Here is a 12,646-nt window from a genome sequence, read left to right as displayed (position 1 = left end):
TGCACAGTTTAGGGTATAGGAAAGGAAAGAGAAGGAAAGGAAAGGAAGAGAAAGGAAAGGAAAGGAAAGGGAAGGGAAGGAAATAGTTCATAGTTCATAGATTCATATGTTCATACTATGAACTATGAAATGAAATGAAAGGCAAGGAAAGGAAAGGAAAGAAAAGGCAAGGAAAATAAAGGAAAGGAAAGAGAATGAAACAACCACACAACATGGAAAGCAAAAGGATTAATGTTAGAGCTTGCAATGTAAACAGCCTGTTAAACAAAAATGCAAAGGATATTTGAGGTTATTAGGAAAACTAAAGCAAAACTGATAATATTACAAGAAACCCACTTAACTCAAGAGGAATATAAGGCATTTAGAGGGAGAAGATTTATAGCAGCAATGAGTGACTTATGAGGGAAAAAAGACAAAGAGGGATGGACGTTTTAGTGAAAACAATTCCATTGGAAATAGACAGGAAGATAGAAATTAAAGAGTGAAGATATGCACTGGTCAAGGGATACATGGAGGGAGACAGGATAAGAACAATATCAGTCTATTTCCCTCCCCAAACAACAAAACAGACTCCAGATTGAATTTGGGGGACTAAAAAAGGACAGGGTAATTGATAGTTTGGTGAAGTTATAGAGTTATAGAGGCTATAATTGTAAGTATCTATGAAGAGGGAAAAGGCAAATCTCAAGTCTGAATCATGACTATAAATGTTTTATGCAGGTCTTAGCAACCACAATAATTATATTACCTAAGTTGAATCGTAATGACCAAATGAGAATTGGGCTAGGGAGAAGTATGGTGGACAATTTAATTAGAAGACTCCTGATATTTCAGGAAGCAATAGGAAAGAAAATAGATTTGCCATTAATCTTGCTGGATGCCAAGAAAGCCTTTAACAGAGTAAAATGGGAATATCTATGGAAGATGTTGGGAATATAGGGCTGTCCTGAAAGTTGTATAGATACACTGCAGATGTGTTATAGATGGGCAACAACAAAAGACAAAATAAGAGCCAGACCATCAAGGAAAATAAAAATAGAAAGAGAAACGAGGTAGGCTTGCTTTCTCTTTGTTTCTCTCTCTCTCCCTCGCTCTACCTTATTTCTTGCAATATATTTAGAGCCCTTAACTCCAACAATAAGAGGCTCTGAACTTATTTAAATGGGAAGGTGAGCAAAATAAAATATATTAGCATGCAAATGATGCACTGCTAGCACTGGCCTACCCATGAAAAAACTTAGAAAAAGTATGGGAGTTATTAAGAGCGTTTGGAGTGAAATCTGGGTACAAGGTTAATAAGAATAAAATATGGGTCTTAAAACTAAGGGCTCCACATAAGGAGGAAGGAAAACAAGGTACAATGTGGCAGAGTGAAGTAAGATACCTGTGGATTTGGTGCAAAATCACAACTGAAGGCCCTAGGGAAGAAACATATAAAAGAGTGAATGACTAAGTTAAAACATAACTAAAAAGCTGAAGAAAGATAAAATTGTATGTAGACCAGAGGGTTCAAAAAGTACAGATGTGCATAGTGCCACAGTTCCTATATCCAGGACTAACTACACGGGGTACCTTGATTTTTAATTCTTTCCCACATCCTGATTCTGCTCTGTGCTCTACTCCTCTCTACTTAGTATAAGCTTCCTTGTCTTCCCTCCTCCCTTTGATAACTATTTATGTGTATAAAATTTACTTCCTCCTTCAGAGTTTAAATTTGCTCTGTTTTGCATGGCCTGTCCTTCCCCATGTTCCTGGCATGACTATGACAGTGTATTATAGCTCTAAGGAGGTTCATCTGCTCCTTGTCGGTTCTTATGCATTGCATATTCCTGTCTCATTGAGTTTGTCTTCCCTTTCTCTCATTAGTTGTTCACTCTGTTCATGTTAGTTTTATCTTTCCATTAACCCATTCCTTGTAGTCTTTCCTGGACAGTCACAGTCCTTTCCCTAGTCCTTTATGTGATCTTACTGTGATTGCCTATTTTCAACTGCCCTTCATTTATTTTCCCATCCTATCATCGACCTAAACCACTTATTTGTTTTGTTGATGATCCTTTCCCTCTTTGCTACTTAGATCTGGTCTCAGAAATCTAAAAGTATTCCCTTTTCTTCTTTCTTTAACCTTTATACACATTCTTCCCCTTACTTCCTGGGGTATTTGGTGACGGTCGCGGTTTCTCACGTGTCACTTTCTTATTTACTTTTATCCATCCTGCTCCTACCCTTCATACCTGTGCATATATATGTCTATGACTTACCTACTTGCTTTAATTTTTCTTTAAAGAATCCTCTCTGCTTGCTGAGCGCCAGTTATGATCATTGGAAGGGGTGATATTTTGTGTTCCCTCCTTGATTTTGGCTATTACTAATGTTATAGTGCATAGTCTAACCCCTTCCTCTTTAGTTTATATGTCTATTCTTTAACAGACGTTTTCTCATTAGCTGTATCCACTCACGCTCTCTCACCACACATTTCTTGTGTTCCTTCGCTCCCTCTCTTCATGCTGAGAACATAATTCTTTTTATCTTTACATTGCTTGTATAAAGTCCTGCCTCTTTTCAGGGACACTTGAGTGAAGTTTTACTTTCCTGCTCCCACTCCTTTCATATAGCCAGCATTAACATTCCTTTATTTCCCAGTCACATGGTGTGGATATTGCTCAATTATTAACTTATTTTTACTCAGCTTAAACAGGGTCACTTTAACTTAACATATTTTGCTCAGTTCAAGCAGTATCACAATGAAATAATTGTCACTCACACAGATATATTTTCCTTTGCATGTAAACAACCTGGGTCGCATGAGACTAACCTTTGTTCCATAGTTAAATTGGCACCCTTTTTAATTTATAAAGTTCATTCCGCATCCAAAGCATTGGCTCCCTTATTTCCATTCTTAACATACAAAGAAACAATGGTTGCTGCCAAAACCCCCTTCCCCTAGTCCAAACAAGTTTGAATATGTTGCTCCGTCCTTTCATTTTCTAGCCTGTTTCACTTTCTTCCTTCCTTTATCTATTTTGCTCTGTTGCTTCTCTTCTTTTTCTGATTTGTGTAAACAGCTCTGTCTTTTCTTTTAACTTTTGCTGCATGTGAAGCAAGGGGAAGTATCAGTTCTCTGTCCTTCTATTTCTCCAATGTCGGGTGTTTGTTCTACTCCCTGCTGCCCCTTAGTATCTGGTGCTGTTGATCTCTGCTTGGCTGATTTATGCTAACTGTTTGCAAATGTATAAATTTTATTTCTTCCTTTTCTCTCCAATCATCAATTTTGTCTCTGGGGTCCAGGCCTTTTGCAGCATTCTTTCTTTCATTTCATGAGAGTGTAATCCAATGATCACCAATCTAGGGCCTTTTACCACCTCTGGCCTTCATACTGAATGATATTCACACTCAGTTTTCATCTCTTCCACCGGAATGTCCAGCCATTTTGCACAGAGCTCTATTATTTTACTCTTGCAGTCTGCTATTGTTCCACTTCTCTGTTCTTCGGGTATTTAATCTTGTTCCATATTGCTAGTACAGGGATTTGTTCTGTCTGTGTCTGGCTGTTCACTTGCTGCTTTGTCAGAATTACTTTTGGGATTTTTTTTTTTGTTCATTTCTTCTTTCACTGCTTCAGAATTCATCAGATAGTTAAATTTAGCTTCTGTCTAGGCATAACACTTTTTCTAAGAAAATTTAGTGTTTTCATAATTTTTGTCTTACAGACTCAGATACACGTGGAATTTTGTGTAGCTGAGAAGGCAGCCATACTGAAAATCATCAACAGACACATATTTAAAAAAAAAGAGTGGACCCAGTATGGTTGTCCTGAAGGACCCCACGACTCAAAAGGTAGATAGATGGTGTGTTAATACCCTAGTCTACCATTTGGGTGTATCCAGAAACACAGAAGGCAAACCATTCAAGGACTATATCAAATACTCTACCATCTGCTTCAAGTAGATCAAAGAGGCAACCATGTTAAAAAGAGCAGAGCTGTCGCAGATGGCCAAATTAAAGCAAAAAATATTTCACAATTTGCAATGAACAAATCTTTAGCAGCTCCAGAGAGTGCTGCCCTGGTGCTGTGGTGGGCTTTAAAGCCAGAAGGAAAGGAATTGGTTTGCAATATGGAGTTTCACAACTATGGACTTAAATCAGGAAAAGATAACTTGTTAGGCATCCTTCTGACATAAGAAAGTTGTTTAAAATGTACGATGCAAGTGGGAGCAATGTAGGGAAGCAAAAGAAAGTGAGGCAGCAGTAAACACCCCCCACTAAGGTACAAGGTGAGCAACATATCAAATGAAAGAACATTCAGGAGGTCTGTGTTAATGAAAGAAAAACTAAAGCATAAGGTGATTTTTTTTTGCTTAGAACTATATTTTGCATGGAAAAGCATAGAAGAAGTTGTACTGGCACTATTTCGCTACTGGTTTGGATTATAATCCCTGCATAGCCACAGTTTCTTGGAGAGCACACTTTTTTCAGACAGAGCATGTGTTTCAAACTTAACTACATACATACAAGTTATACCAACGTTTTGGTTTCCAGTGTTTAAAAGAATCTTCATTTCATGCAATAACTTTTTTTTTCTTCTGATACTCACCCTTGACTTGCACAGAATATGTAATAAAGGGAACAGTAACATTAAGTCTTCCAGGATAACAGCACTTAAGAAATGACACACCTAACAGTACATCATAGAGGGTAAAGCCAATGAGTTGTTTGGAATTGGATTCTTTTACTTTCCATTTATATTTTTGACTGAGCAAGTTATTTAGCCAGAGAGTGATCCCAGGTCATCCTGAAAGGAGGCACTTTTGCCTAGGAGGCTTATTGGGTTAGTAAATGAATAAAGCAAACTTGAAAATAGAATGGCTTGGGTACAAAATAAAAAAGAGTGAATAACTGTTTTGTCAACTCACTGAAGAAAAGGGATAATGTTACTGCAGCTGTCATCTTTATTTGTTTACACTGGATACAGATGTACTTTCAGGCTCAAGCTCTCTCCACAGTTTTATAATTTTGACATACTTGGCTCATCCATTGCACTTTATTCTTTATAATGACTGAGTATTGTTGCAGTATTGTAATAATCATGGACATTTTAGCCTGCTTTTTGGCATTAACCCTAACTCATGATTTCATTCCCAGTGTTATGTCTGGAATTCACAGAAATGGTAATCAGTACTAAAAAGGTAGGCCCCATTAGTTACAATAATGCTGTCAGCTCTAAAGATGAGTTCAGGTTGGGTTAACCCAAAGAGGGACATGCATGGAACTCAGCATGAGGAAGAAGTGTAAGAGTTTGCATGTATGATATGCTGATCAGGTCCGCCCGCACATGGTTGCCTAAAATTATAGTACAGGGCAACCATTGATGACTGGAGCCTGAGCTGCCCTATCAAGAGGCAAGAAATAGACCAATCAGAGTATGGATTTGGAGAAGGGGGCTATAAAATCCTTTTACTTGATGGGCAGGATGCTGGTGGAGAAGTGGGAAAGGTCTATTCATGTGGTGCCAGCAGAAGGGAGTTGTGATGGCCAATCATCCAAATGAAAGTTTTGGGTAAGACTGACTCCTGAGAAGTTGTATAAAGCTAGGAAGGAGGCAATTATCACAGAAGGGATTGGAGGGGTTAATGCAGGTTATGCTCTGTCCTTGTTAATGTGATGTGGAGAGGTTAATCACTAACATTCCAAACAAGTTTGGTGCTTGGGGGAGGGGGGGAGTGGCACAAAAGCATCAATTTTCTATTCTAAAACACTAAAGCATTACCTAACCGCCACGTGAATATGCTCATGTACTCAGTCTGAATGAAGATAGAATATTAACTCTATATAATTCAATGCTTTATCAAGATCATAGTACACATTCATTTCACCTAAAAGATAATATTCACCTATTTCCCACCATCTCCATCTCACTATTTCCCCCTCCTCTATCTGCAATTCTTAAGAGATCCTCCCTCTCTCTGCCTTAGAGTCTCTTTTTTTCTTTTTCTTTGTCTCTACCTCATGTTACCTCCTTTTCCCCTCCTATACGTTAAAAGTTTGAATCTGATCTACTCAATGACAACAGCAGGAAATGTGTGCAATTTTCTATATAATGAAATAATGAAATATGTTACTTGAGAATATTAGTCATTGTTTTATAATACTGTTCAGGATATCTTCTTTGAAATTGTTAATGTAGCTTCAATTTGTATACCTCTAGCTATATACCTCAGAACTGATAATGTTTTCTCTTTGAACTATAGTTTATATATTTAGCAATTGCTAAGTCTTTCTATATGCAGGACTTTTCTCCCTGGGACTACATTGAGATGGTGGTATTAGTTCAGCTGGGCTATTACAGTCAAAAAATATAAATAAATAACTTGAATCTCAAATATAAATAATCACACTTTGGATGAAGCTGTTTTTGAGCCAGTTAGCAAACTAGTTGTACTAATATAAGGATCAAAGCCCTTAAACTCTCACATTAGGAAAATATGTCTTACACTCACATTACATTAATACAACAATTCTGAGATCAAGGCAACTTGTAGAAATGATTTTAATCATGGGTACACAAAAACTTGTGAGAAGATTCTACCACTCTATAAACACAATCAATAGCTTACTACATTTTGATAATAGAGTACTTTTTAGCAAGAAGAACATTTAAAAATCCATATTTGATATTTTGGGTTTGATAAGTCCAAACGGAACTGCTATATAAAGGATAATTGTTTCCTAAAGAAGGAAGCCACTTACAAGCAAAATGTTATCAGACTGGGTAAGGGGATGCTTGAAGACTCCAGTTACCACCAGGATGAGTGTAGGAGGACCACACTCATCAAGGATAGGTGAAGGAGTCAAAAGGAAAGTCTGAGCACTGACAGGAGGGGTGTACAAGTCAAGAATTAATTGTATTTGCTTTAGAATAGTGCCGAGGGGGTGGGGGTACTCCAAATACTGAATGTCTTAGTGTGACCTAAGGTGCTTCCAATCTCTGACAAAGTTAAAAACCTGTTCCTGAGTCAGCCAACCACTCTCACTGAGGAGAAAAAAGTTTAATGTCAAATAAATTAAGGGCTTTCGTTGGTATATAACACATGACGTCACCAGAATACAATACTTCATTAATTCAGAATTCAGAATATTAAAGTTTCTTTTTCAAATCATGTACATACTTTACATCCAGTAACAAACACACTAATCATTTAAAGGGAAATGTGTAAAACAAATTGAATTAAAACAGTTCATAAAATCCATAATTATTTACATAACAAATCCTAACTGTTCATCACAAAAAACAAAAAAAATATATTACATTAACATCAAGCCAAGTATGACTGCAATTTTAGCATGCTAACAATGGACAACATTTAATTCAGCCATGGATAATTGCAGGCATTCACCTGATCTGCCAGATAAACTCTTTGTGCTCAATAAAATCACTCCAGGCACCCGTCTGTGGATATTCCTCTCTTCTGTTCACCCCATAAAAAGAAAAACTATGTGCTGGATTTTTTTAATGTGTTTATACAGAGAGTTGTTGACATCCTTACATGTAATGCCAAACTGATGTTCATGAATATGCTCTTTGAACCTCCTTTGTGTTTACCCACATAAAAATACATATGTTGCTGACACCTAGTCAAGTAAACCAAACCAGTCGAATTACAAGTACTGCAGAAGTAAGTTTCAATAAGAAGTTTGTTAATTGTAATCTTAATACTATCTAAAATGAATCTGCACTGGGGGCAATATCTACAAGTGCCCCCTTTCTACTATTATCACTTAAATGGAACTAATTTCCATCTTCTAACAAGTTATTTATTGTCCTACCCCTTATAAAAACAACACGTGGCTTGCTGCCTGTTTTTTTTTTCCGTTATCTTGTCATAAGTGGCAAAAATTCTCCAGTTTTTGTTTAGAATCACTCTGATATCTAAGTGGTCTATACTAAAGGTCATAATAAAATAGTGAAAATAATCAAGTGTCTACAACCTTTGTATCAGTATCAAGGTTGTTGGAATCACCTTCTTAACTAGGAAACATGAAAGGGCAATAAATCCCCTCCAGTCTTTTGAATATTACCTCATTACAAATATCTTGAACCAACTCACGTGGCTATCCCCTAAAAAGATTTTGGATAAGATGTCACATTCTCTTAAAAATAGATCATCCTCAGAAACCATTCTTGACAGGCGCACAACTTGGCCCTTCACTATTCCTCTTTGTTGAAGAAAAGGGTGACAATTGGTATGAAATAAAAGAGAATTTGAATATGTGGGTTTCCTGTAAATCTTTGTAAAACTTTTAGTCCCATTGAATCATAATGATGTTCGTAAAGATGGGGGCACATGTGGCCCCCATGGCAACTCCCTTCATCTGTAGGTAGTATGGACCCTCAAAAAGAACAAAGTTGTTGTTTAAAACTAGTCCTATCAATAACACAAGTTCATTCATTTTACTTTAACACGCTAAGAAGTAGAATAACATCTGATGGCTAGAATATTACAGATAAATAGATTAGAAAGTAGAAGTGCTGTTGTTTGGCCTAAAGGTTTGTCATGCTTTTGCGATGTTTATTTATTACATCTGATGATAAGGAGATTCTGCTGATCCAGTGGCTATTATAGATGGGAGACGTATGTGAGGCACCATAAATAAGCAATCCACAGTACAAGCTGCATCAGGAAAGAGCGATCATGGTTCACCATTCAGATCATAACAATAGAAAGTAACAGTACTAGAATAAATCCAACAAGTACTCAGATTTGACAGAATAAAGATCATGTAATCAATGCATGTATTCAACAGGAGTTAGCTTACTCATATAGCACATCATCAATACATGAAGCCACGATTGCAAAAGACATAACAAACTCCGATTGTTGTACCATAATATAGTTCAGTGCTTTAGTGAAGTGATAAAGGGGATAATGCTCAAACAGATGGAATTGGTAATATGTATATTGATCATATATACAGATGATAGAACTAATTCCTGCAAAGCAAAATACAGCACCAGTATATATTTTATAAAGTACTGTAATGTCAATTACACAAGCTAGTAAAAGTACAACTGGACAAAGCTACACCTTTTGCAAAAGTGAAATACACAGCTTACTTTAGCAATCACACATAACCTTCATAGAAATAAAATATTAAAAAAATAAGAACACAAAGTCACATGCGTTACATAGGGTGCTTCACCTACCACATGCCCCAGTATTGTGGTGCCACCCTACTCCCCCCTGGTTTATACTAAGTCCACAGCTGCATAATTGTAACTGAAGGGAAACACCATAAAGTGAGGCACTCTTGCTGTTTTGTGAGTCAATCAATCCTGCAAGCACTAAAGAGTGCATCCGGCAGCTTGTGACAAGTAAAAATAACCATTATCGAGCTGTGCATTCAATAGCATGCCGTATAACCATTTTAGAATACAAACACATTTATAGATATAGATATAGATAAACATGATATCAAAGCAAACTTTAGTCAGTTTGACTAACAAGGCTCATCAACGGCGCGGTTTAGCAGTAAAAGTTCATAGATGCATTGTCGAATACCACACATAATGTAAACACTGCACTCATCATATACAGCAAGCATAGTGCATCAGCAACTTCTCAAATATAGTAGAATATAATATCCCTAAAAAATCACAGGAGATAAAAGCTAGGAAGGAGACGGAAGTATTTTTTTTAAATTTTACTTTAGTTAGCTGTTAACCTGGTAAGCCCACTAGACACAAGTGTCCCTTTGTTAGAAGTGACCTCACATTGTTTGCTTAAGTGACTTGCAAATAGTGACACAGTAGGCAAATGGAGACTGAAGGAATCAAACCATAAACTACAAGAAGCAGTTTATTAACAACTCATAGTTTAATATACTGCAGTAAAGTACAGTTGAGTACACTTACCATAAATGTAGATGTTCAAGTGTATTCACTGTTGCAGTCATTACATTTGGGGTTATTTGCCTGCAGATAGCCCTCAGCCATCCTGAATATCAAAGTCTTGGATCCCTGCATCGGATGCTGTCTCTTCTTCCATGACATCAGGTCGTCAGGGGTATAAAACATGCAGCCGACGCCATTACATCAGTTTTTCTTGCCCCAGATGTCAGGTGCCCCCATAATGGGAAGTAATTATATGTTTGGTTACGCCTCCAACAAAAAGCAAATTCACCAGAAAGCTGAAATACACTAAACAAGAAGAAAAGTATAGCCAAGAGAAGTCAGGAGGCTGGAGGGGGGGTAACCAGGACTGCAACAGTGAATACACTCGAACATCTACATTTATGGTAAGTGTACACAACTGTACTATGTTCTTTGTGTTTCACTGTTGCAGTCATTACATTTGGGTTGATTCCTAAAGCTAAGGAAGGGAGGAGGAAGTTAGAGAGCATTAGGGCCAGCTATTAAGCCCTGCAAGACTGCAGTGGCAAAACCAGCTCTGGATTTAGAGAAAATAGGCACGTGGTAATGCATGGTGAAGGTATGTACAGAGCTCCAGGTAGCAGCTTCTAGGATGTCCCTGGTGGGGACTCCTCTAAGAAAGGCTGTAGAGGTAGATGTAGCTCTGGTGGAATGTGATCTTATCCCCTGTGGGGTAGGTTTTCCATGGTGCTTATAACAGAAATGAATGTAATGGGCTATCCACTTAGAAATGGTTTGCTTTGAGATGGCCTTCCCCTCTGACCCTGCAGCAAAGCCATCTAACAGCTGTTCAGATTTTCTGAGAGGCTTAGTCCTGTCCAAAAAAAATCTAAGTTGTCTGTGCACATCCAAAGAGTGCAGTATTCATTCTCCTTTGTTCTGTAGATTAGGAAAAAAAGTAGGCAAATGAATCAACTAATTAAGGGCCACACTAGACACCACCTTGGGCATAAAGGAAGGCTTGGTCCTGAGTGACACCCTGTCTGCATGGAAGATGATGAAGGGCTCCACTGCCATGAGGGCCTGTAATTCAGACACTCTTCTTGCTGAAGTGATGGCTAGAAGGAAGGCTGTTTTCCAAGAAAGGAATTTCAACTCTGCAGTTACAGCTGGCTCAAAAGGAGGTAGAGGGAGCTTTTTCAATACAAAGTTTAGGTCCCAGGCTGGAGTAGGGGCTCTCCTTGGTGGTCTTAAATTTTTGGCCCCTCTGAGGACTTGCTTTAGCAGGGGGTGAGAGAAGAGGGGTGGTTCAGTATTATAATGTGCTGAAATGGCAGAGGCATGAATTTTAATTGACGAGAAAGAAAGGCCCTTGTGGAATATCTCTGTTAAGTACTGAAGAATATGCGGTAAGCTGGGCACCGTTGTGCCCATCCCCTGAGTCTGGCTCCAGGAAGAGTATCTTTTCCACTTTTCAGCATAGGATTTTCTAGTACTAGGCCTCCTTGCCTCCAGAATGACATTTAGCACCTGCTTACTGAGGGATGCTATTGGAGAACTCAATGAATTAGCCAGGCTGCAAGGTTCAGGGTTTGAAGCTGAGGGTGCAGAATCTGGCATTCCTGCTGGGACAGCAGGGAAGGGGTCTGAGGCAGGTGCCATGGTTCCAGCAGTGACATACTGCGCAAGAGGGGGTACCAATGCTGGAGTGGCCAGTCTGCTGCAATCAGTATTGTCCTTGATTTGTCCTATTTGATCTTTAGCAGAACTTTCTAGAGTAGAGGCAGAGGGGGAAAGCCATAAACTGAGAGGCTTTCCTAGGTGAAGGACAGGGCACCCACATTCCAAGCTTGACTGTGGGAAGTCCTTGTGCAGAATTTGTCCAATTGGTAGTTCTGAGGGGAGGCAAACAGGTCTATCTCTGTATTACCACATCCAAAAAACCAATGACTTCTGTTCCAAACGAATATCTGTTTAATTCCACAGCATGTAGAATAATAGAGAGACAATAAAAGACACAGCAATGAATGTCAAATAATCCAGAAAAAATATCTTCTCCTAGCGCCTCAGCCATAACAGCCTTTACAGAGTAAAATGCCTGCACACAACATACCAATTTATAATTATTCTAAATACAATCAATCAATTAATTAATTAAAATCTTAAAGCAGCATCAGCATCATTTAAAACAGAATAACAGAAATTAAATAAAACTTTGCCAATGGCACTCCTTATTTAGCCCAATGGGCTGTAAAGTATTATATTTCATTATAAAAATAGACTCTTTTTTTCTTAATAAATATTTCAAAAATTCATCACTAGAATAATATACAGAAATATGTTCCAAAATAGTAACTGCTAAACTATCAATTGCCCCTTTATGTACTGAATTAAAATGTTCTGCTACAGGGCTAACCATTTTTTTTATATCCCTGACATGCTATTTGATTCTTTCACTTAAACTTCTCTTACTTTCACCTATATAAAAATAATTGCATGAACATTTTATTGCATAAATAATGCCCTTTGTTGTACATGAAAAAAATATCTTGTGTTTGAAATCTCTTGCCATTAATTTGATGGAATGTAGGCACTATATATTGGCATATAGAGCATTTACCACAAGCACTAGTACCTAAACTTCTCATATTATTCATAGGAAATTTTGTTGGTCTATTATATTTCCTATGTACTATAAAATCTTGAATATTACGTCCCCTCTGATAGGAGATCCTAAGTTCTATTCCTGATAGACTAGACACCTGTTTTGTAATTATTTTC

This window comes from Protopterus annectens, chromosome 1.part0 (genome assembly GCF_019279795.1).
Source record: "Protopterus annectens isolate FY-2018-M chromosome 1.part0, PAN1.0, whole genome shotgun sequence".
Classification (NCBI taxonomy): Eukaryota; Metazoa; Chordata; order Ceratodontiformes; family Protopteridae; genus Protopterus; species Protopterus annectens.
The sequence above is the reverse complement of the archived record's forward strand: the minus strand, read 5'-3'. Positions refer to the sequence as shown.